Source organism: Pezoporus flaviventris, unplaced genomic scaffold (assembly GCF_033815535.1).
Source record: "Pezoporus flaviventris isolate CSIRO_AGI_PZ_B2104156 unplaced genomic scaffold, CSIRO_AGI_Pfla_v1 ptg000025l, whole genome shotgun sequence".
NCBI lineage: Eukaryota > Metazoa > Chordata > Aves > Psittaciformes > Psittacidae > Pezoporus > Pezoporus flaviventris.
Genome location: NW_026892573.1, coordinates 24,158,735 through 24,181,140, shown reverse-complemented (window position 1 = coordinate 24,181,140; position 22,406 = coordinate 24,158,735).

The following is a 22,406-nucleotide window of genomic DNA, read 5'->3' as shown; positions in this document are numbered from 1 at the left end:
AGTGACCTATTTCTCATGATACTATGAAAAAATGAGAAGGTCATGTGGGAAGGATGGGGATATAAAAATCTTGTAAGATCTCTTACAGAGACATGAAAGAATAACTTCTGTTTAGAAGTGGAGCATCCTTCAAATTGTATAAGAAAGTAGAGCAGGGTGACATTTCTGCATAACGCATCACTATGGATCAAGGATCATACCCATGCTAGAATCCCTCTTATTGAGATGTGGCATGAAAGGGGAAAACAAAGATCTGTTTGAAATTGGTGACTTGGTGGACTGGTAGAAAAATGGCATGGATTAATTTGACCACATTTTAAAGAAAACAGTGGGATCTGATAACATTGGCTCAAGCTCACAGCTGCCTTTGCCATCCAGTTGTAAGTCTTGGCAGGGAAGTTCTGTATCTGGGCAATGAATCCACTGTGTCCTGGGATAGCACTAGAGCAGCATGGCACCTGTACCCAGCAGGTACATGGGCTTTATTTCATGCAGCAAGAAACATCAGCTGCATGAAACAGAGCACTAAAATGGCCAGCCATGAGTGGTCAGCTCCCTTTACATCTCCACGTCATTTAACTTGTTTGGAAGGCATAGGCAGCAGTGCAGATAGTTCTAATTTTTCTAACCTTTATAAGTAAGTAAAATGCTTGAATCCCTGCCACTCTGATCCTTTTTCCTGTAGTTTCTGCTAACACAACAATTATTTCAGTAGCTTTCTGTACAATTTATCAATAGCTTCTCAGAAAATGATAAAAATATCCTCCCTTATAAATCAATATATCACAGCAACTTTATTAGCTGTTTTTTGCTGGAGTTCTTTTCACATGGCTGATTATACAGTTCCCTGAAACTAGTATTTTTGAATGCAATGTTTTGTCTTTCATTATTTGAAATGCAAACAATTTAGGTTCTTTTCTGGAGCTGAGCATGTTTTATGCCATTTATTTTAGCTATATCAATGTCTGTGAAGAATTTGACCAGATACTTTAGGCAGAATTGAAATCCCAATTAAAAAGTCTGGTTTTTTTTCTGGGATTTATGGGTTCAATTCCTCCTTCCACGACTGATATCTTTTTTTGTTTTTTTTTTTTGATAGAATTGTGAAATGCTTAGTACATTACTGAAATGTACTTGGGAAAAAGTATTCAAATGATATCACTCGGTCTACTGCAACTAGATTTGATACTCTTGTACTCTGATTCTTTAGTCAAAATTAGATCTCCTTATAGCTAAAAGTCTGTAAACTACTTCTACTTAGCTGGAAGAGAGCGCTTAGCAGCGGCTGAGCTTCTATTTTTGCTGTAGGCTGCAATTTCACACTAAGAAGTCATACACAGGAAATTTCATGGCTGGCAGAATGGTGAGCCCAGCTGGATGAGATACTCGCCCTGAGAAAAAGGGTCCAGTTACCAAAACTGTGTTTGCCTTCTGAACACAAGCACAGGCACCTTCTCATTCTGATTTATCCCGCTATAAAGAAAGAAGCTCCTCGGATTTTTCTTGCCCTGTTCACTAGGGTAGGATTTATTACATCATCTCATGTTAAAATGGGGACTCTATGAGAAATCTCAGAGGACCTTGCTCTCCATTGACAGGGAAAACATTATTTTCAGTCATTCACTGCCACTGACTTTCTCTATGACTTGTAAGCAATATAAGATTACGGAAATATTTTGTGTCTTGGCTTTGAAATGATTCTTATTTTCATTTGATAGTAATTAATATTATTTCCTTTAAGAGTTCTTGGGTTATACTGGTGGATTGTTGGTCCAGCTTTATAACTCCTGTGCTAATTGCATGAGGGGCTTTAGATCAAAGGTTTTGGTCAAATGAAACATTGTCAAAATCTCATAGAGTTAAATGCAGCAAAGGGAATATTGGTGACCTGCTGAGGAAAAACACAGGTAAGTAAAAGGTGTGGAACACCTAATAGGGAAGAAATGGCATGACTCTGCTAACTTTACGTTTCCTCACATTTCTAGAGGCAATTGGGTTCTAAGCATTTTGGAAATCAAGTTTTTGCCTACATTTCCTAACTGCAGATTTAGGAATCTAACTTCATGGTTCTGTTTGTTTCTGAAAATCTCTGCTGGGGCTTTGGAATTAAGCTAGCACACTAGCATGGAGCTTGGACACTAGCATTTAACACATTTACCAGCCCTGGATTACAATACCTTCTTGCTTGAAATACAGTGCTCAAGCAACAGCATAAACAGCTCCGTTTTAGCAACAAACCAACATTAATGCACAAATGTTCATTGTGTCTCTCATAATTTACACTAACTAACTGCAGAGTGGATGCTTTTGTCTAAAGCTTCCTGAATTGCTACCCGCTGTGCCCCCTTCCTGCTCAGCTGGTGATCTAAGGAACTCTAGACTTGTCTCAGTATTACAAATTTCCAAAGTCATCATTTCACCTTTGCCTTGCAGAGGAAAGGAAGGAAAGCAGTTATGTTTCTGCTCCTTCTGTTTCAAAGAGCCTCTGGAGATAGTTTTAAGCTGGTATCTGTAAACTAGCTTTGCTTTCATCTGCCTACTGCTCACTATTAATTTTCATGTTTTTATCATCAGCTCTCACAGTTGGTATCTTTTTCAAGGTTAGACTTCTGATTCTTTTCTCTTGCAGATGATTCCCTTTTAATAAATTCCTAGATAATGTGACTTCACAAAGATGCATTTCCTGCTGCCATTTGCAATGCCACACTGAAAAGACATTTCTGATTGTTTTTGTAGCTCCTTGAAGTTCCATGTGCCATTCTGTGGGAGAATTTTGTGAGTTAGGAAAGGATAAGGGTTCATAAGAAAAATAAAAGCTTTGATAGGCCTATTTTAAACCTGAAGGGTTATCTCCTAATTCAATTAACAGTATGCAGGAAAGATTAAGAAACTGGGGAAATAATACATGCATCAAAACAGTATTTTTTAGCCTTAAAATACATTAATATGATTTAGGATCATAGATTTTTACTTTCTCTCTACTGAGGACCAGGAGTCCTAGGAGATACCACAGGAAATTGAGGAACATATTGCAGACAGGCTACATATGTTACTGACTGGTACTTTTGATCAGCCTTTTCTCATGATAGTTGGTTCTGCCCAGTCAGAATGAAATACTGTGTGAGTTCTGCTGGGATTTGAAAGCTGAACAAAGAGTTCAGAGTCCAGCTATTTTGACTTTTCTGTGCGTTTCTTAAAAACTTGCTTGTTTGAAGTAGAAATTCCCATCATGTCCATTCTCCCATCTGACATGTGTTGTTGGTCTGCTTTGTCTTAACGTCCGCTCCATTTTTTCCGTTTCTGTCCATGATGCTCATGTGTATTTTTTGTTTGCAGAATATGATTGTGCTCAGAAACAGGCAAAGATGAGCATTCCAAATACTTTTCAGTAAAATAACTCTTCTCAAAAGCAATCTTATTTTTTCCGACTCAATTTCTGCCCTGTTTCACTGGTAAATTAACCAGCTTCTCTAAATTTTGCTATCTTAGCAACAATTGGTTTCAGAAAGGATCTATTAAAAAATTAAAAAAGTCACTTGAAAAACTTCAATTTCCATGTCCTCTTGTATTTCATTTTATTATTTTGCATGTACTCATTTTACAATTGGTCCCTCTGTTTCTAAATCCAAGACACAAGGAAGTGTGAAGGAGAAGCATTACGTTGCTCTTGCCTTTGGTAAAAGCAGTTTGCCTCTATTTGGATAAATTAGAGACCTTCCGTTTCAAGTGCTGTCAATCTTGTACTTTTCACGGTCTTACATGTAAAATAAAAATTAAAGCAATCTCTACGCAGATGGAATAATTGCACATTTAGTAGCCTGGTAAATAAGGGAGCTGATTGGAGAAGTGATTACCTTTGACTGTCAGATTCTTTCCCTGTTGCTGAAATTACAGACTTCAGAAAGTTTCTGAAAGAAAAAGATCTAACTATAGCTTTTCATATTAGTTTTCTTGTCCTCAGTGTATTATTTTCACATACATAAGTCTTTAAAATCTCATCTAAGACAGGCATAAAAGGAGTTAGGAGAGACACATTGCATTAAGAAAAAGCATTACACTACCCTAATCTAGATGTACTGGAAATGGCACCAGTACTGCTCAATAGTGGCTGATGGCTGCTATGCATTTTTGCTATTTGCAGCTTTAATGGAGAGGATGACAGGATGACCACCTCCTAGCATAATGGGATCCACTGGTTTGTGGATAACTGAATACCACTGGGCTCAAACTGTGAAGCAAAGGGTGGCTGCATGCTTCCAGATAATTTAGTACTCACCAAAGATTCATTTGAGGCGCATTCTGACAGGAAACTAAAGAGAGAGTCCTATTTTTGAGAACAGTCCAGCTAGAACTGAGTAACATTGTGACTTGTTTCTGCCCTGGTGTTTAATCCATGTGCTTTCACTTGGAGCATGCCCAGACCAGGGATGCTGGTTCTGGCCCTGTGTGTGTGAGATGTCTGGCTACCAGCATATTTGAACTGGAGAACTGCACTGCAGAAAACACTGCAGCTCACTTCAATCACATTGCGAAGAAACACACCAGTGTTTTAGCTGTGGCTGATCAAGGACATTTCAGTCTCTCATGATCTCTCAGTGTGGAGGGGCACAAGAAGGTGGGAAGGAGCAGAGACAGGACACCTAACCCAAACTAGCCAAAGGGGTATTCCATACCACGCCACGTCATGCCCAGTATATAAACTGGGGGGAGTCACACAGATCATTGCTGAGGTCAGGCTGTGTTTTGGTCAGCAGATGATGAGCAGTGTTGTTGCTTTTTTTTTCCTTTCCCCTATAGGTTTTATATTTTTGCTCCTTGATATTTCTTTTTTTTTTATTATTATTATTAGTATATTGTACTTTATTAAGTTGTACTTATTTCAACCCATGGGGTTTACATTCTTTCAGTTCTCCTCCTCACCTTATCTGCAGAGGGAAAAAGGAAAGGAGTGAGCAGGAGGCTGTGTGGTGCTGAGTTACCAGCTGGGTTTGAACCACGACACTGGTCTTCATCCACTGGTAGCCTATATAGTCAAAAATGAACATCAGGGGATAGGAGATGACTGCAGAAGTTATAGTGGCCCTGGGGACCAGTCATAACAAAGTTATGATGTTCCAGAGGCAAAACAACAAGCACTATCTCACGGTAGGAACCAGGGTGCAAAAGATGTTCCAGTCCTCCTAGCAGTCAATATAGTGGTATTATTAGGGTTCCCTTCTTCAAGTGGTTTCTCTTTTCCCATTTAGCAACAACTCAATTATAACTCTTCCTGAGCCTGGCATGAGGTAATTTTTCCTTCCCTCACATTAATGTCTGTCATCTGCCCTTTTGTCTCCCTAATAGTTCTCACCCCATCTGCTGTGGCAGCTCTGGATATGCTACCTGCTCGTGTTCTGCTAGGCAGCGCTGGAAGGTAACACACCTGTGATATGATTCATTAGGAAAACTCCAAGTAGAAATAGCTTAAATATGAGATTTAAAAGCGAGACACGTTGGCCAGCCTTGTCACAACTAAAATATTGGTTTTGTTTCTTTAGGGGCAGGAGTGCAGTTTGGATTAAGCATCTCTGCAGAAGTGTAAGTGGGAATAAAATTCGATTTGACATTCTGAATTTTAATCGTGGGCATGAATGGACAAAAAAGGCAAGGGGGAGAAGCTGCAGTTTTCTTCCTTCTCAGAAGAAACTGCGTTACCAATGACCTACTTTTGATATGAACGTATGGGGTTGTTTTCAGTAACTGAGCACAAACCAACCACTTGTTCAGAAGGAGACATCTTATTTTTAAAATATACGTGTACTTCAGAAGTTGCAGCTGTCGGAGAGACTCGTCGGTATGGGAGGATCGTAGGAAAGGAGTATGGATGACCCAGCCTTCTTGGCAGGCTGGGAAGCTAATGGACATAGAAGGAGAGGACAGTTATATGCTGCTGAGCTGAATCACAAGAAAGTGATTATTTTACAAAGCAGAGTGAAGTGAGCTTTAATACACCCTAGTCTTCTCTGTGGATTGACCTGAGACTTGTATGACCCTGAGTAAATGTGTGCCTTTGGGACATAATCTGACCTTTACTAACGAACCATAAACGATGATAAATAGGTCCTCTTACTGTCTTATATTTAAAACTAATTCTTTCCCTCTTTTAAATATTGAAAAATCAAACTCACCCACAGCTTAATTTCCTTAATTTTTAAATTATATTTCCTATGATATATTATGAAAAAACAAGTTTAGTCACCTTCTGATTTTCAGCCTGCTTTTGCATAAACACTTTTTTTTTGTGGTCTGCTTGTCTTATTTGAATCAACTTGGAAATCCATGCAGTGTCTCAGCCTCTAAATGACACATTATCTCTCTCTCTCATCCCTGTCAGACTCGACAGGCAAGGACTGGTTGCCACAGCAGTCTGTATTAAAGCCATGGTTCTGGATGATGAACTCTGTAAAGTGTGAGCCTTTTTTCGTAATGCCGCAGCAGATTCTCAAATTGTATTCTGCCTGTGACTCAGGTTCCAAATGTATCTTTTTGAATAATAACTTCAGGGTGTACAGCTGTTGAAACTTCAAGAAGTGTGACAGTGCATTCAGCTGCTATCAGTCAATGATGGATCTGACCTTTTTTTCCGTTAACTGAAATAAAACTCCTTTTGTAAGCACTTTTCCACTTCTCAGGGGGATAAGGTTTCTTCCCCCTGCAAGTCTTTTTGGCTTTTGGTGGGATACAGAGACCTTTCAAGCCTTCCGTCAGCTCAGATAATTCATCACAAACACCTAGGAATGCAAAGGTGTTTTTTTTTTTCCCCCTTGAAAATGTAGGTCTTTATTTGTTAAGGGGTTTGTGCTTTTCATTCCACTTTGGTTTTTCCTTTCTCATCCCAAATGTCAGCCAGTGGGGAACGTATTTATTTTCTGCTTTCTATCTTCTTCTGAAAGGAATTTGCCTCTTCTGACGAACTGGGAGCATCCTCTGGGTTTTTTTTGGTTTGTTTTTTTTTTCTCTATAACTCTCCCCTTCCCCCACTTTTCCTAGCTTAAAGCTCCTACAAGGTTGGCTAGTCTGTTGGCCCACTAAGTGAAGTGGATCTCATCTCTCCCAGACAGTTACTGATCTTCAAATAGGGTCCCATAGTTATAGAAACCAAAACTTTGTTGTCAACACCGGCGATGTAACCAGCTTTTTACTTGGTAAATCTGTCTATTTCTCCTCTCATCATTTACCCTAACTGGTAAGATTGAGGAGAAAACTACCTGGGCCCCCAGACCTTAGACCACAGTCCCCAGAGCTCTGAAATCCCTTTTGATAATTCCTAAATTATCCTTGGTATCATTGGTGCCCACTTGAAAGATCAGCAAGGGGTAATAGCCAGATGTGTGGACAAGCTTTAGCAGTCTTTCCATGGCACTTCAAATTCAAGCCCTTGGCAGACATCAAGCCTCTATAGACAAGCGGCTGGGTCAGCACATGGGTACCTCTATCCCCTGCAGCAGCTCAACAACATCCCATATGCTGCAGAAAGGATGACTGTCAGCCCCAGCTTCACAGAGTGGCACCAGGCACTTCCTGCAAACAGAGACCTGCAGAGCTACATCTAATCTCAGAAGATCTTTCTGAGTGGAAGTGTGTGACGCAGTTGGTGCAGTAACATCTACTGGGAAACGGGCTCTGTGGTGTGTCATAGGCATATTGTAGGGAGTTTACACTGGGGATTAAGGTGCCTCTTTGTACGTTTCTATGATAGTTACTGCATCTGTCTGCTGCCTCCGTTTTGTGTCCATGTAAACAGCTTCTTAGTCTCACAAATTCTGTTGTTAATGTCCTTCACGCCCTGGTAGGAGGTATGTAAAAATGTAACGTGTATAAGTCCGCTAGCTCTGTGCTGTCTCATTTTGACTCTGTAACATTCAAGCATAAAAGGTCTATAAAATAAACATAAAAAAGAAGGAATTTGTCGTGCTTCTGCCCTGTATACCTCTTCTTCCATCTGAAGAGGTCTATGTTGGATGTTATGCCTTCTGACTTACATCAGTCTTCCTCTAAAAGCAGACCTATCCAAAGTGATTCCTGAACTTATGCAAGAAAGCCCAAATCTCAGTGGGAAAAACAGTATGTGTTGGCCCAAGATTTCTTTAGTAAACAAATGTATAAAGTGTAGATTTGGCTAAACTGTGACATTTTGCAAATTCATGTCAGGTTTTGTCAAACTGTTCTTCTTGGTCACCTTCTCCCAAAGAGATATTCTGAAATCTGAAATCATTGTAACATTTTAAGCATAAAATATACACATCACTTAAAATAGCCTTTTCCTTTTTTAAAAGAGATATCTGTTTTTCTTCTAAAAAATATGACTACTGAAATGTAAACCAAAACATTTCCCCTTGAACTAAATGGAACAAAATGCTTGAGCTGACCCAAAGCAACTTATTTTAACACATTTCTAAGGGTGAAAGTGAACTGATATGTCAGTTATTCATGCAGCTTTCTTCTGTGTTTCTCCTCAGTGTCTTTGGACACTCAGTATTAGCATCATTAGTTTTTTGAGGCGTTTTTTTTTGTGCTTTCCCCTTCCCCGAAAGGAATTACGGGGATGGGGATAGAGCTGGAAAGCTCAGACTGTTCTATTAGTTTCTCATTTCTTTTTCTGTTATCACTTTCTGCATGTAACCCATTTGCAAATAATGAAAAGAGTTTCCTCACTTCCATCAAAGGCATTTTATCTTATTGAAAGCAACCAGCAGGTGGGTTTTGTACAATCTCATTAGCCTATGATTGTTTTTGACACTTCTTTGAAGGAATGCTATGAAACCTTACAATTGGAAATACACCCTGTGTCTAGGCTAATTGTCATGGATTATAATGTAGGGAACACTATCTTTTTCAAGATTTATTTTTAAAAAGAGAGAATATTTTAGCAATCTAAGATAGTTTTATGGCCTTCCTTACAGAGTGTGTTGAAAACTTGGTATTCTCTTTCAGTGGTGACCCTCTGTGCAGGGGAAGTGCCATAGGCTGCTGCAGAAGGATGAAAACCAAGCACAGAGATTTGAGTCCAGCTGTTGTAAAGTTATTTTGGCTCTTGGTTCTTCAAGCACTATGTAGATAATCTAATCATGTAGATAACTAAAACATGTTTTCCAATTGTGATACAACCACTGAGCATGTTTCTAAAAGCTGTGCCTAAATCAGAATGTGAAGATAAAAATCATCCTGTCTGAACACATGCTAAAGGGCAATTTTGTTATTCCATGGAGAGGAGCCAAGAAGGAGAAAGAAAATGAGACAGCTACTTGGGCACTGATGTGGAGTGAGGAAATATACCCATACTCAGTCACTCTTTAGTGTCTGCTTCTGGGTTGTTTCTTGCTCTTTTTAAGGCCAGATTTCCACTGGCATAATTCCTAACTAGGCAACCACTGATGAGAGATCAAACAGTCCAAGCAGATGTAGTATAGACCTGAAACTCCTTCTGAGCACTCTTAGAAGATTGTCCAGGTCAGGACTGTGGTAATAGGTTACACTAACAATATAATAGCACCTCAGACAGAAATATTCAGAATCTCTTGTTTCAGTTCAAATGGGTGGGCTGATTTTAGTTTAAACATATTGAGAGGAGTTATTTTTATGATTTTCACTAAGTGATAGCAGTCTTTCAGTCCTTAAAGGAGTCCTCCAAGAAAGCTGGAGAGGGACTTTTTTGCAAGGGTATGGAGGGGTAGGATAGCCAAGGGGTAATAGTTTTAAACTGAAAGTGGGTAGATTCAGATTAGATATAAGGAAGGAATTATTCACTATGAGAGTTGCACAGGTTGCCCAGAGACTGTGGCTGCCTGATCCCTGCCTGTAAGTGTTTGAGGTTAGATGGGGCTTTGAATAACTTGGTCTAGTAAAAGGTGTCCCTGCCCAAGGCAGGGGGTTGGAACAGAATGAGTTTTAAGATATCTTCCAACCCAAACCATTCTATGATTCTACAATTCTATGATTACTGTGGGTATATGGCCCAAAAGAGCAGTTATTTTCTGTTTGTTTTGTTGCTTGGGGTTTTTTCTTGCCTTTTTTTTTTTAAATGTATTTATATTCTGACTTGTCATAGTTGTTTATCTCCTAAAGCTTTGGAGAGATACTATACCATGTAAATGTATGTGCATATTCATGGTATAATAGAAAAATATATTAAAATGTTGTAATTTACAACTGTCAGGGCAGTGTTTATGTTCCAGCTTTTCCTCATACATACAAAATGAAATACATGCAAGTTAGGAAGGGAAGACTTCATACAGAACAAAGAAACCTAATGAGCATGGCTGCACTTCTCAGCTTATGCCCAAAGTGGCAGAAAAAAAGAAAACTCAAATAGACCATCCATTCTGGCTCACGAGGAAAACCACAGTCGCAGACAAAGTCATACAGACTCAGCATACAACACAAACAATTCCCTGATGTCAACGAGTTTCCCACTTACTCATGGAATTTTTGTTTTCCAAAAGGTTTAACTGTATCACCTGAGGGATTAGCTTTTTTATATTAGTAAGTTCTGCTTCTGCTTTTCACTAACTTCAGTAAAACAGATTCTCAATTAAAGATAACCAGTGGATGTATAATGTCATTTTCACAGTCTGTTATCTGTTTAAAGTGACAAGGATTTCTCTTCTTAGCATTCTCTCTAGGTCCATAAAATACTCTTTGACCCTGAAATAATTTTCGTAAGGTTTCCCTTCAGGAAAATAACCACACTTTAATATTCTCTCTTCTGTTCTTAAAGAAATGGTGAATCTACTTTGCTTCAGTTTCTCCTTCCTTTTTAGACTAAGGTGAAAGATATCTCAGAAAAATCATTCTACTTCTGTCTCCTGGGCTTCCGGAATGTTTTGCAATATGGTGAAATAGAGAATTAATCTTTGGACAATGAGGACAACAGCATGGTTAACCTGACCTAGTTGCAAAGAATATGTCTTTACAGCTGCATCACCAGATTTGGGAAGTGATTTACAAAATAGTCATATACAAGGTAATTTCAAGGAGGAACGATTTATCATCAGTGTTTTATTCATTATTTCAAGTGATTTGGCAGAATACAGTGCTTTTGTTTTATCACAAGAGAATGATAACCACTCCTCTGCAGCAAAACCAAGCAAATGCAGATGTTTTTTCCTGGAGGAAGAGATGCATGTACACACCTAGAAATTAATGAGATAGGTAGATATATAATTAGTGGTTGTGGCCGTATTGCCAGACCTTTGAAAAGGTGTTTAGCACATCCCCATCAGTCTCTGAGGTAGCTGGAGTTAAGATGTCCAAGCGCTGATGAAATGGAAGTATAAAATATGCTATGGGTGCTGAGCTGAGCCAGGGAGGAACTAAGAGGTGTTTTAAATGGGGTACATTACTGATGAAAAAGAATTCTTGTGTCAGCAGCCCAGATGTTACCTAGGTGAGGCAGAGTACTTAAGATGCTGCTGTATGATGCACTATGAGATATAGAGAAATGTAGATAACAGCTTTAGGGTGATAATGAGATTCTGAGACTCAGAGCTTGTCCAGTCTTTTTTTTTTTGTTTTTTTTCTTAATGATTTGTTTTGCCTTTTTGGCTCTATCATGTGTCCCTGCAATCCTCTCTTAGACGCTGACTATTATAAATCTTCTGCACCAAAGCTATAACTTAAGATAGAGGTAAGTAAAAGCATTACAGAAAATGAGACACAACTCCAGAGAGTTTCAAACCAGTGAAGATAGAGGCCATAGAAAGACGTAAGTGAAATCCCAAGAGATAAAAAAACCCTCTTGAAGCTCAGTTTCATTGCCGGGCCTTGTGGAACACATTCAGCACACAGACAGGGTCCCACAGCATTTTGGATTGATCTTGTTTTCAGTAGTCAATCACTTCAAATTGTATTACAGCTCTGACAAATCTGCTAAACTGCTAATTGTATCAGGAACAACAGACCAGATACCATAACATTTAGCCTCATGTTTTATTAAAACAATGTTTAAATGGTTCAGTGAGATATTTTAAATCACAGATTTTATTGCTATCTAAAGAGGCAGTAAAAGTCTAAGTCTACTGTCATTATCACATGAACATTTTTACCATAGTCCAGAGCTGGAGGTGTGAGTCCTGTGCCTGTACATGTACTCTTTGACAACAGAGCCTGTGGCATCTGGATGTGACAGATCTGCCATTGCTGAGAAGCCCATCATCTCCCACCTCCCCAAAAAGTCACGCTTCATCATCAGAGCTGCTTGTCAGATTGAAGGACAGAAGGATACCTGTGTCCTGAACTTGGTAGGTATTTCAGCTGGTGCTGGGCTATCATATGTGTCATATATAAGGAAAAAATATTCAAATTTCACTGCTTTAATCACACTGATAAGGGCAATTCTATCTGGGATAATGTGGCTGATGAAATGGAATCATTTTCCACAAGGAGTATTCTAGACTGACCATAAGCAATAGTTGACAAAATGCTTGTGAGAAATAGAACGATTTCAAACATTAAATCCAGATAAATATATATTGATTTTCATTCATATAAAATTAGAAATCTCCCTCAGTTTGATAAAATCACTGTGTAGTTAGAACTTTCAAATCATGCATCTCCTGGAAAACATCATCCTTATAAAATGTTTGCTACACACAGATTAATAATGATTCTTGAACTTCATAACTTGGTGATTAATAGAAATGACTGAGTAATTCCTGGTGGGTTTCATAAGGATGTTATTGACTTGAAGAGAGGCTCAAACTACACATATCTTAATAAAAACAACAGAATAATTTGGTACATGGAACTAATCTTGACATAAATTCAGAAATAATCAGCGTTGCATTAAAGAGAATTCGACAACAACTAATTGACTTCATGTTTTTTCTCTCAAAAAAGCAATACAATCAGTGGCAAAACTATGTTTCAACAAGTGTTTGGGTTCAGTTTAAAGAAGTACCGGTAGTGTATCTTTTGTTTTCAAAAGACACTGGGCACTGGGGGGGACGTGGCAGGAGCATGAAAGTAACAGTCTTGTACGCAGAAAAAACTCAGGTACTATTTGGCTTTTCTGAGTAAGAATGTCAAAGTGAACTCACTGAAGAAAATCTTGCATTCCAAATAACAGCATCTTGAAAGATGGCAGAAACCAATAAGCTATTTGTTGGTGGCTTCTTGCCTATAAAAAAAGGGCTCACTGAATGTCCCACTCCAGGCAGTGGAAGCTGAAATTTAATGGGATTTTTGTGCGTACAAAGCAACACAAAGTTGCTCCTGAGGGACTGGTAATTCCAGTCACATTTCTTCTGAGGTGGATCAACTTCAAGGATCCTACAGAAACCTGAAAACTCATAAAAATGAGCAACAATGATAGAAACCAAATGAGAAGTACTATAATATTATTTTGGTGTAATGTGATAAGGTCTAGAAATGTTAAGGAAACTTAGGTAAAATGACTCACCCATTCGGAAAACAGAAACATTGACATACTAATTGGTGTGAATGGACAGAGTAATAATAGAAAGTAGGGCTTAAACAGTCCTCAAATTCACTCCCTTACCTCAAAGAATGAGAAACTAAAGGTAAACTTGACATATACTCGTCTAAGTCATTCTTAAAATCTTCTACAAAGGAGATTTCAAAAACAGCTTCCATCTTCCCACCCTAAACAATCTGCTCTGCTTGCCAAGTTTTTCCCCAAATCACCTCAAATATTTGGTGAATTTTAATCTATTAAATGATTAACTTTTCACAGTAATTTTCTTTCATCTTTGTTGCCATGCATCTGATGAACACTGCATCATTTGTCCCTCTAGTCACGTATTCTTCAGCTGAAACAACCTCCAGTGCTTTTTATTTTCCCTGCAGATCATATTTTCTACACTTCAGAGTATTCTCCTTGTTTTCCTTGCCCACGTCTTTTTCAGAGAGTGGTGTCCTGAAATAGATGTACTACTGTAATTGGGAGATGAATGAAAAAAAAATTGTAAAGATTGCATCATGTGTCTTTCAGAAGATATTTCTCATATATTTACTATAACTCTGACACCTAGGTTAAGCATCATCCATGTTTGTGGAGGTGATTATTTTTAGTTAGCGTAGAACATTAGTTTATTCACACTGAATAGTCCCCCCCATTTGACTTAGATCCTACTGCCAAAATGCCAAGATCACCATGGATTCTAATCTTGTCTGCATGGTCCTTCTCAAATCGATATTGCCATCCAAGTCACAATGAAAATATTACTGGTTCTAGATCTCTAATTATCCCATCGTATCTTTCCATATTTGAGAGTACTCTATGATTATCAAATCCAAACAAATTTTAACTTCCCTAATATTTTAAAGTACCCATATGTCCTCAGGTTACCTCAGAACTTCAGCCTGAAACAGCGTCAAAAACCTTACAAAAGCTGGAACAGAATATCCACTCTTTGTCTCTATTCACTGGGGCTGCTGTTCTATGACAGAAGGAAATAGAATCAATTTTGAGTGATTTGTGTGGACCTCCTGCTCGGTACTTGATTATCTTCTTGATGTTTACAGATTGTTTATTTTTTCAGTGTTTTTCTAGGAATTCAAGTTAACCTGCTGAGCAGTAATCATCACATCCTCTTCTGTTCTCCCTTTTTGAAGAGTCATTTTTTCCCTTTATATTTGGCTACTTCATTTGTTCTCCATGAGCTTTCCAGAATAAAAAATGAGCTTTCCAGAACTGCATCTGGGTCAGAGCAATCCCAGGCAGAGCTACAGGTTGGGTAGAGAAGAGATTCAGAGAAGCCCTGTGGAGAAGGATTTGGGGGTGGTGGTTCATGAGAAAATGAACATGAGCCGGCTTCAGTGTGCGCTCGCAACGCAGAAAGCCAACCGTATCCTGGGCTGCATCAAAAGGAGCGTGACCAGCAGGTCGAAGGAGGTGATCCTGCCCCTTTATTCTGCTCTTGTGAAACCTCACTTGGAGTATTGTGTGCAGTTCTGGTGTCCTCAACAGGACATGGAACTGTTGGAACAAGTCCAGAGGAGGGCCACGAGGATGATCAGGGGACTGGAGCACCTCCCATATGAAGATAGGCTGGGAAAGTTGGGGCTGTTCAGCCTGGAGAAGAGAAGGCTGCGTGGAGACCTCATAGCAGCCTTCCAGTTTCTGAAGGGGGCCTATAGGGGTGCTGGGGATGGACTTTTCCTTAGGGACTGTAGTGATAGGACAAGGGGTAACGGGCTCAAACTTAAACAGGGGAAATTCAGGTTAGATGTAAGGAAGAATTTCTCTGCTGTTAGGGTGGTGAGGCACTGGAATGGGTTGCCCAAGGAAGCTGTGAATGCTCCGTCTCTGGTGGTGTTCAAGGCTGTGTTAGACAGTGTTTTGGGTGATATGGTTTAGTGTGAGGTGTCCCTGCCCATGGCAGGGGGGTTGGAACTAGATGATCTTAAGGTCCTTTCCAACCCTAACTATTTTGTGATTCAGTGATACTATAATAATTGCTAATGCCTCTCAGATTTCTTTACCCAGTATTTAAGTATCCTGTTGTTAATTTCAACAGGTTTTTAAATTTCAGTGAATTACAAATGAAGACATTTCATAAAGATACTGAGCTTTATGAAATTCTGGGCTCAGCCTATTCTTATTCTTAAACATATACATACATATCTCTATCTACATCTACATCATCTACATAATATACATTTATATCTACATGATCTACATCTATATCTACATGATCTACATCTATATCTACATCTACCTATATCTTTATTTGTATCCGTATCTGTATCTATATAGATACACATGCATGTAAAATATGCGTCCCAAGGAAAAGCATTGGATAAGAGTTGAATCATCTTTGCATTTTCCCAGCAGTGGGCACCCTTTCCTAATTATTGTAGCTATAATTTTAGCACAACTGCTAAGAGCTGTGCCTTTCAGAATATAGTTGTACTGCTCCATATGGGAGTCTTGAACATCATGAGGATGGAGGATAAATCTGAGCTCTTTTAACATTTCTCACATCCTAATCCAGTATGTTGGAATCGGTAATGGAAATCTGCTAATGCAGTGACATATGCTTCTAAATATTTCCAGTCAAACGCTGTGGCAGGCAAAATCATTAGCTCAGTATGTTTCAAATCCAAGGAGCTACAACTGTGTTACTTAATGGACAAGAAGATCAGTTAAGAGATGGCAGTGATTTAAGGGTGAGGGAATAAAGAATGGTAAGGTCTCCTATTTGATAAGCCCATCTCAAAGGGAAACTTTCTTAGGGAAAACAGTGAATTAGGAGCTTTTTCACCAGCCAGCTTGTCAAGAATTGCTCAAAGTGCTGGAAGCAATGCCATATTCAGTTATATTATGGCTCAAGAAGTTATCCAGAATTATCTGCAGCGTAGATAGAGAAGAACCTCAAATAGGATGATGAAGGTGAACATGAAAGGTTTTGACAGACACAAGCTCTCTAAATATGAGTTACCCTCACTGCCATAAATGATAATTTTTTGGTCCTGAATGTCCTTAGAAGGTTGAAATGGTGAAAGATATCATAGCCACCAGGTACAAGCTCTGAGACAGACCACATTTTCCTTTGAGGAGTACATAGCCCTGGGTACCTGCTACCTGGCCTATCTAAAATCTTGGTGCCTAATTTAACACAGGATTTAATACTGACTCAAAGGAAAACTCCAAAACCTGTCTGCTGGTTATAGAAAATCAGAAAATTTGCACCATGAGAAAGTAAGTATATGAAGGAATCTTCTGTCAGCCTCTCCTACCTGCTGGAATTACTTGCCCTTCATAGGAGCCTGCATTAGCTAACTGAAGTACGTGCAGATTCTTTTATGTGCAGTGTCCATGAAGTTATAAGGGGTCTTGTCCTTGGAGCTGATAAAATTAAGATGGTTCCAAAAAGCTTTTCTAGCTTTTCATACATAAAAAGAAAAAAAATCCTGTCAGGAAGAGAGCCAGGCATTTGTTCCCAGCTACCATATAATCTTTCTTCCCCAAATCAATAGCACATTATGCAGCAATGCATCAGACAGTGAGCAGTTACATTGAGTAGTTATTAAATTAGACTCTCATTCATCCACATCTATTTGTATTTCATTCTCTATCCTATTCCTTTTGCAGGAGTAATGGATAATGGAGCTAGGGTAGTTTTTGTTGGGATTTCCAAAGGCAGCTATAAGCAGTAGTTGCCCCCATAGGCTGTCTTTTAATGGAAGATGAGTAATTGGGCTGTTCAGAAACCTTTGAAGATCATAATGACAGAATTTAGATTTGTTTCTAAGAAATATCTAACGGAGGCTTCCTCCATTCTTCATGTTAAAAACCAGCACTGGAATCACTTAAAAAGGCATTTATTTCCAGAATAGAATTTCTAATTACGAGAAATCAACTCAAGTAACAATTAAGTTTTTCTGAATTATCCCAGTTTTCTGATTCTGCAAATTTGGGAATAACATATCAAACAGAAATTCTTTTTTCCTTATTCTTACACTTTAAATTCAGGCCTAGGGTTTGTTTGTAAGTTCATACATTAAAATAAATGTACTTAAGTACATTTATTTAAGAGCTATCTTTCCCTCCATGGAGAGTTTTTCTCCCTGAAGAAATATTAGAGAGTACTTTTCATCTGGGATATCAAAGAGAAAAATATAAGATTTTGTGTAGAAAATGTACTGATTTTGGATAGCAGAATTCAGGGAAATACTAAATTTCTTAGGACATATGCATCTGATTTTTTTTTTTTTAATATTGGAAGTAAATACAAAAAGAAAAAATCCAAGATGAGTAAATGAATGAAATGCATATCTACAGGATGCTGACTGTCTGCCATATTTCAATATGAAATTATAGTACTCATACCTTCCTGTAGGTTCCCAGCATCTTTCTACATCAGAGATATTCTTTGAGCTGCAAAAGAAATATATATCCATGTAACATAAAAGGCATAGAAAATACCAAACCTTTGTTCTCAAAGTGTTTGTGAATATTAGATATTATCAGAATGCTGACTGTAATCCATTTTGAATAGAACTGATTTTCAATCCAAAGAACAATCAAAATTGTGTAAGGAAATAATAAATACGAAAGAAAAATACAGTTTGGTCTCAGGGTCAAATCCCTGACTAAAGTGCAATAGATCCACTGTGTTGAGTGGCCATAATTTACAATGGTCAATGATTTGCCCTGTATGTCTTGCACCCTGACCTTCACTAATGCCTGAGGCCATTGATTCACTTTTTTCTCCGAGAAAACGATTTCAATGGGGAATTGTGCACATGAAAGCAGGGCAGAATAGGGCCCTTTCATTCTGAGTTGCCATTTCCCAGTGTGGAAGTGCAGTGTATTAATCAGTGTATCAATCAATAGTCCCCTGACCCTCAACAAATCCCACTCAAGCAAAAAGACATCACCCTATTTTTGATTAAACAGTGCCAGGTATCCATTTCTGAAATAAGTTTGTCTGAGAATAATTATACTAACCATATTTAGGACATGATTTGAACTCCATTCAGGAGAGTTTATAGAAGAGAAAGTTTATTTTCAGGTACTTGAGAGTCTCAAACCCAGGAGAATATTTCCATTGTGTCCAATGATATGTGGGTCTCCCCCTTCAAGGATCTTCTCTCAATCCATTCATCACCCAGTCTATACTGATACTGGTGATTGCGCTGACCCAGCTTCAAGTTCCTGCGTTTGGGTCAGCGCAATAACCAGTACCAGTACAGACTGGGTGATGAATGGATTAAGAACAGCTCTGAGAAGAAGGTCTTGGGGACATAGATGGATGAAAAATTGGGCATGACCTGGCAATGTGTACTTATAGCCCAGAAAACCAACCGTATCCTGGGCTGTATCAAAAAGACTGTGGCCATCAGTTCAAGGGAGGTGATTTTCCCACTCTACTCTGCTCTTGTGATACCCCACCTGGAGTACTGCATTCATTTGTGGGGCCCCTAATGTAAGAAGGATGTTGGAGAAGTCCAAAGGAGGACACAAAGATGATCAAAGTGTTAGAGCAGCTTTTTTATGAAGACAGGCTGAGAGAGCTGGGGTTGTTCAGCCTGGAGAAGAGAGGGCTCTGGGAAGATCTGAAGCAGCCTTCCAATACCTAAAGGAGGCCTACAAGAAATCTGGAGAGGGACATTTTACAAGGGCATGTAGTGACAGGACAAGGGAGAATGGCTTTAAGCTGAAAGAGGGTGGATTTAGTTTAGATATTAGGAAGTTCTTTACTATGAGGATGATAGGGCACTGGCACAGGTTTCCTGGAGAAGTTGTGGGTGCTCCATCATTGCATTCAGGGTCAGTCTGGATGGGACTTTGAGCAGCCTAGTCTAGAGAAACAAATAGCTGCCCATGGCAGAGGGGTCGGATTACATGATCCTTCCAACCTAAACCATTCAATGAGTCTATGATCTCTCTTTTACTTTATTTGTACAAGTCTCTATTTTAAATAGTTCTAATAGGAGGCAGTGATTTTCATAAAGTGTGATGGCAAAAGAATAGCTTTAGCATGATGGTGGGAGGAAAGAGAGGTGAGTTCTGAAAGGCAAGGCTGGGCGGGCACGTTTGCTTCAGAGTTCTGAATAATCCATGTGTACAGTGTGGAGGATGCACAGCAGTCAGCACTTGCCAGTTATTCCTTTGTTACCTACTCAATGAATCAACTTAATGAGAGAAGGTAAAGTTCAATGCTTTACATGCAAACAAATGCTTTCATACGCAGTTCTGAAACATGCCCTGTTACCTGTTTAAACTGTGGTGCACTCATTTTCTCCCACGGGCTCACAGAGACAGAATTAGTTTTTCTCCTTTTTTAACATTATTATTTACTTTCTTGCCTGTCGGTCACTTTAATGTCAGTGGATATTTTAGTCTTCCCCCATATCGTTATGAATCTGCCTCCCAGGGAAGATGTGAGAATAAAAATAGAACATTTTTAGTGCTTTGCATTGCTGGGGTTTTATACTTTAATATATTTTTTTAATTTTTTTTTTCTGTTGGAATCTCTTATGTACGTTAGGAAACCAACAGCATGTCAATATAGATCATGTTAATAATGTCATCAACAGTGCCTGCCTGATTAACGCTGGTACCTAATGAAACTAAATTTAGTCAGAATGGCTGTACAATTTTTCCCCCCTTTTTTATTTGTCGTTTCTTTCTTTTCTTGTCTAAAATTTTTGCATGAGAGTAGAGCCAATGGCCTGGTCAGTTAAATAGCCCCAAAGGTTTGTATAATAAAGTAAATTAAACTTCCCTTTCCCCCAACTAATGATTGCTGGAGTAAAAAGCAAGAAGAAGGATCACAGTGTGCTCCTGTAAAATGAGTTTTTCTGTGAAATTCTCTGATTCAAGTGAATAATGTACACTTCAACCCTTGTGCATAGCAGTTTCTGTATTCAATTTAACTAGCTCTGCAAGAAAATGCCAGTATATTGAGATGCCCCAATTAAATTTTGTTGATGCAGTGAACTTCTTTATGGCTGAGCAATGGCACTGCTAGCAATTAGACTAACAGCATAGCATACATCACTCAGAAATAATCAGTTGAATTTTGCATGGCAATATGAGGGAGTTTCAGATGTTAAGTAAGCACTATTCCAAACAACCTTTTTTCAACTATTCCACAAGTTTTCAAGGAGCATGTCCATCCTCATTTATTTTAATCAAGGAAGTGAAGGACTGCTATTAGAATATTTTATTATATGAAAAAAACATGCAGAAATCATGTAAGGAGATGTTATAAAAAGAATGGATATGCTTATCTAGAGAATGTGAGAAAGGCATAAAAAAGACACCATTATTTCCCTTCTCCTCACCCCAGAAAAAAAGAAAATTAGATTTTGGAACATATAATGCTTACCAAGTCATTTCCACACATTCAGTGATCATCCTAATTCCATCTAGAAACTGTGCTGCTTTAGGTAAAACTGAATGGCTCTAGGGTGATGTGCTCAAGGTGATAGGAAGATCAAGAGAGGAAGGGAAAAAGAGAGGAAAGGGGAGATGTTTCTTTATATTTTGATAAAGTTAAATCAAAAGAATAAGCCCTATTTGCGCTTGTCAGACTATTCTGTGTCTGAAAGGCAAGGTTTGCCTGGTCTCTGATTTCATGAGTAATAATTGGTACCCCCTGCTATTTTGCACAGTGTTTGTATATGATATTGCAACCCCCGCTGACATTAATGTTTGAGCTTGTTTTTATTTATTTTTTGTTTTTAAATCGGGAGGGATTTGGAAAGACTTCTGATTATTTAATGCCTTGTCTTTATGTGCAGTTATATATATAGGCTGCAACATTTCCTCACTCTCATCTCAGACTTGCCCCAGTTTGTAGGGAACAATATATTATGGCAGGTGGTAGCAAAAGCTTTAGGAAAAGCTTTCTTCTAGGGAAATTACAGCCCCTTGGCACAAAACTGTGGTCCTCAACTTACCCTTAAGGCCTATATCCTTAGGTCAGTTATCTGTGCTGGTGTTCAAGCCTATTGTTAATTAGTAAATGATGTACCTGTAGATGGTGTTCAAGATGGTGCTTTTTGTGGGACCAGCATAATTTATTTTGTGCCATGGAAATGATTCCTCTGAACCTGAGGGCTGCTCCCTTCAGAGGTGTGACGCTGGGAGAGACCAGCTATGGAAAGGCACAGTTGAGTCAAAGGACAGTGTTTCAGAGCACAGTCACTGCTGATCCACAGTTTCAGTGGCTGGGAAACCTCAAAAGCTTAGTTACCATTCACCTCTTCTGATTATTTGGTGAGAAACGGCAAGATTGATGCTGCTTAATTTTAGTTACTCGCAATGCAGTAATTCCAGAAGAAATTGATATTGTTTGGTCATCTGCTTTAAATATCTGTTTTGGGTGAGATGGTAGTAACATAAAAGATCTTATTTCTCTTTTCTTACTATAAGGTAAATCTACATAAGTTAGATCTGAAGTGCATCACTGACTTCTATATTTGGTTAGATGAGTTGTGCCCTAAATTTTCCAGAAAGTCTACTTCTTTTAAATGTACAGATATCCCAAAAAATCTAATAATCAGCTCATCAGTGTCTCTTTCTTCTTTTGAGAATCATCAGGCTGCGTTTGAATTACCTCTGAAATAGCAGTTAGAGGTTGAATTGCAATTTTCAGCTGACTCATCACATTCAGAGATGTGATTCTGCTGATGAAACCTTTGTATTTAAGTGAATGTATCATTAGAAATAGAAACTATCACAGCCTAAAATTTCCTCATTCAGAGAGGACCTAAAGCTAAAAGACATGCTCTGAACTGTGCTTGAACAGCATCAGTGCACTGGTAGGTATTCTGAGTTTTGTAGTTTCAAGTCGTCACTCAGTTTTTCCTCAGATAAGTGTACTAAATGTCTATCAAACTTAGCACATCCCCGGCTTTCTAGGTTGTTTTGTGTTATTCTCGTGATTCCT